The sequence below is a fragment of the Gekko japonicus genome, unplaced genomic scaffold, assembly GCF_001447785.1.
Source record: "Gekko japonicus isolate JY-2015 unplaced genomic scaffold, Gekko_japonicus_V1.1 scaffold2555, whole genome shotgun sequence".
NCBI classification, from domain to species: domain Eukaryota; kingdom Metazoa; phylum Chordata; class Lepidosauria; order Squamata; family Gekkonidae; genus Gekko; species Gekko japonicus.
The window spans coordinates 164598-169095 of NW_015165319.1; positions in this window are offsets into that span (position 1 = coordinate 164598).

Here is a 4498-nt window from a genome sequence, read left to right on the forward strand (position 1 = left end):
GGGTGTTTTGAGGTAGAGGCACTAAATTTGCAGCATAGCTGCACTCCCCAAGTGTCAAAAAGATTGGACCAGGGGGTCCAATTCTGTGGGCCCCAGAAGGAGTTGTCCCCATCCTCCATTGTTTCCCGTGGAACCTTGGTTGTGAGCAGAGCAGAAATCCTCTGAGCTGGCCTCTGAAATTTTGTGTGCCAGTCCCCCCCACAGCACAGCTTAGAGGGAACTGTGGATAAGTACCTGCTGACAGGATGGGCTATAGGCAGAGGCAGGAGTGTTGATTCAGGTCTGAGGAACTAAACAGGAAAAACATAGAGCTATAGGGTGGCTGACGAAAGTGTGACAGGGTAGGTAATAGGTTGAGAAAAAAAGAAGCAAAGAGAATGGACCAGGCAAGGAAACGGACTTAACAATGCAAGTGTAGCATTCTGTTAGAAGGAAGGGAGTGGACAGGTAAAGAGGTTTTGGAGAGTGGGGTGGTGGTGTAGGTAACCAGAAAAAAAGGGTGAGGACTTAACTGTCACATAATGATTTGGTTGGATTAATCAGCCAAGTGTTTTGATGCCAGACTTTTAGATAAATTACCAGACTGCCTTTCTGTGTCGTATGTGTGAAAACAAAGTTGGGCTTAATAATAGCAAATCTCATTTGCTAATTAAATATTAAGGGTGGCAGGAAGTATGTTGTTTCAGAATATGGAATTAATAGGGGAGAAGATTTCTATTAATTTGTGTCTTCTGCTAGTGTTCCGATATTTCATGGCAATCAGTTCCACTATATTGCTTCAGTTTTCAACAGAATAGCCACGGAATATCAGGGGAATGGCAACAATAATGGACAAAATGAATTCATTTATGAAATGCTGTTATAATAGCTAAATTAAGAAACTTGCATTAAGGAAATTATTCAAATAAAGCCTATTGTTTGCATGTGTTTCATTTTACACAGTTAAAACATTTTGGTGTTTACATTTTATTGAGCTTTGCCCTTAGCTGGTCTTGGAGTAGAGATATAAATGGAAACCATTCGACAGTGCTTTTACACAATGCTTCTACACACTCTTATTTTTAAGGAGCCTCTAAAATGCTGGGCCTTTTGAAAAATCTGTTTAATAGATTTTAGATGGTATTATTGATGCCTGTTACTTTTGTGATCATGGTTGTCCTCTCAGGTTTGGTGAGATAAGTCTCTACCCAAGAAGAGACTTGGTGGGCGAGAAGAAATGAGTGGACACACAAGTACTTGCAGGTTGCTTCTGGGAGTCTAGAAATCTTGATAGGGTATGATAGGTTAACTCACCAGGTTGACAACACTGAAATTCTTATGAGATTAGAATCCTCTGATAGATTATGATATCAAGCGGGCATTTAAGGGTAGTTAGCCAAGAAGGGAATATTCAAGCTCTTGCATGGACAGTTTCAGTTTATGAAAGACTGGTGTATAAAAGATCAAGTATAAAAGATCATGCAGTCATCAAGGTAGCACTTGAGGATGAGCTGACAGCTGGGAAATAATTTTCTTTGCATCTAGATTGTGTAATGCTAGCATCTTTACTGTTCGTTCTAATTTATTTTGAGTCATCTGGCCATGTTCTACTGAACTTCTAGATTTACAAGGTTATCTGTGACATAGTGCTCCTTGGTCCTTCATGCATTCTGTTCCACATACTGGTAATATAAATTGGCAGTATGGAGGTTCCTGTGCCAGTGCTTGAAGCTGATAGTTTTGGGGGCCTATTCAACTCTCCAGCTGTAAAATTTTATGCTAGTCACATTTTTAGTTACATCCTTCATGAAACTGATTTTTTAAAATTTGGTATTGTTTGATATTTTGTGTGTGTGTTCACCTGGAAGTCATGGTGACCGACTGTGTGTGCACCTGGACGTCATGGCTACCTCTGGTGACTGACCCTTACTGGTGGCCTGGAGGACATTTAAAGAGGTGGCTGAATAAAGCCTGCCCCCGCCTCCCGACTGCTGGTATTCCAAGGAGGTCCCCCCTCCAAGTACTTGCCAGAGTCAACCCTGATTAGCTTCCGAGATCAGGTTTGCCTGGGCTATCCAGGTCAGGGCATGAAACTGAATTCTTTATTAAGAGTTAGGCATAATGATCACCGGGTGAACCCTGTGAACCTAGGTCAGCTTCTTCTCAAAACTGACCGGAGTGATTTAACGTTTTGTGTAGATGATCACTGATGGTTGCTGCCCATATTACACAAAAACGAACTCATATTTTCTATCGTCAAGGGATCGTGGCTATTTACAGCTTCCTCCGGTGCACCTACTTGCATTCACATGCTTTGGAAAATTCACATTTATCGCATGAACATTTTAATGTTTTTTTAACATGTCGAGGTTACTTCACACGTACAACCCACATGAAGCCGACAATGCTAAGTCTACAAAAGCTTTGTTCGTCTGGTCTACCCTAGACATAAATTCCAAAACTGGATGTTGTCTCGTATGTACGTATTAGAACTAATATCACAAAAATCGGATGTCAGTTTTCAATTCACCCAGAACATTTCACTAGGCTGGATGTCACCAAACAGGGTGTCATCCCAGGTCTCATTGTTTCCCACCTTCCTCACCTGCCAGTACAACTTGTTCTTTGGAATTTCTGTGGATCAACACAACCATCTACAAACTGGCTTTTAGTAAGTCTGAGGTCTAATCTACAGGTACAGGAGAATGAGGTGCATTATGCCACTTTGGAGTGCATGTGGGAGATCAGTACTGTGAGTGTTCCCCTAGATAGACGACCCACTGCAAGGGTGGATTCTGCCTGTTGAGCTTTTAAAAAACCTAAAGGGATGGTTAGGAGGGTTGGCGTCGGGAAGTATTAAAACGATTATTTCCCCTACCTGAAGCCCTAATTAGTACTGTTTACCATCTCAGGGATCTACTACATTCTGGTACGTGTGTATATAATAATGCACTTCTTAAAATTAAAAGTCTTGGCGTATGGTGTAGTTCTTGCAGTTTAGATGCTGCACAACCTGTGTGGGGAGGGGAGTTCAAGGCTTTGCTCAACTCATGAGTAAAAAATGCTGAAGTATTCAGTTAGTCCTTTCTTAACTCTTGCGTAGCACAAGTAGTGACTCCAGAAGGACTTGTTTTCTCCATATCCCCTTCCCCACACCATCCTCTTTCCTCCAAGCAGCCACTATATCCTCTCTCCCAGGTTCCTTCTTTTCTTCCCACACACCACTCAGCCTTTCTTTTATCTGTCCCGTGTCTTCCCCAATGAGGACCCAAAGTAAGTTACATCATTCTCCTCTCCTCCCATTTTATTCTCACAACAACCTTTTGAGATAAGTAAGTTATATCCTAGTCTTATACTTTAAGCACACCATCACATTAGTTCTCAGCTTTCCCTCTCTCCCCTGTGGCAGCTTCTCCCTGAGGAAAGTACAGCCAAGTGGCAAAAGTTGTGTGGCAGCAAGTTGCTCAGGTGAGTTGTGCAGAGGCCCCTGCCAAGTTGTGTGGAGGTTGCTGCTTTGTCAAGGCAAGATGTGTGGCATTTTATTCAGAAGCCACCACCTAGGATTGTCTGCTGCAAGTTTAGCGGGGTGAGGACCTGCTTATAGGCAGAGTGCTGATGCTGGGACATCACTTCTGGTGTGAAAATGGAAGTGATGTCATATCAGTGCAATGCTCTAGGATTCTCTCCAAACTCTGGCTTTACCATAGAGTATTGGGGGAATTCTAGAGCATCATGCTGACATGATCATGTCACTTCCAGGTTTGTGCGAGAAGTGATGTCACAGCATCAGTACAATGCCTATTTCCCCCATTTCCCCCTTGCTGCTTACTGAGCAGTAGCAGGTAAGCAGGGTTGCATGGTGAGAGACCTGGCCAACCTACCACCACCACACATGGATGAGTAACACAAATTGTGTGGTAGCAATTTGCCTGGTGGTTGCTGCTGGGCCTGGTCTGATGAGCTCTTCTTGCAGACTTTGTCTGCAAGAAAGCTTGCAAATGCCTCACAGTGAATAGCCAAATCACTTATTTTTTTACTCTTCAAAGCTCTAATTACCCTAAAGAATCATGCTGGGTGAGAGCTAGTGGATGCAATGGTGGCTGAGTAGAATTCTTTTTTCGCAGCCTTTGCCACCACCTTACAGGATTTCATAAGCGTCCTATAAGATGTTCTTGCAGCTTTGTTGTGGCCATGCTGCCAAACATAAAGTCATCTAAGTTACCATGTCATCCCCAAGTTCTGTAGTGTACCAGGGGAATGACCTTTGGTGGGAACGTAGACGACATTGAGGAGTGACTCCATCGATGGCTTCAGAGAGCTAGGCATTCTAGTCCTTTATCAGCTCATCCAATGAATTGCCAGAAGGCATTGGATCCCGCAGAGCATTCTGGAACCCAATTGAGTCCATTAGACTCCACAGGCGAATGTGAATCAGCTCCTCACCTAGATTTGGGGGGGGGGGGCCACAACACCCAGCCGGGCCCCCAAAACCAAGGGATCTGATCATGGCACTTCCTCC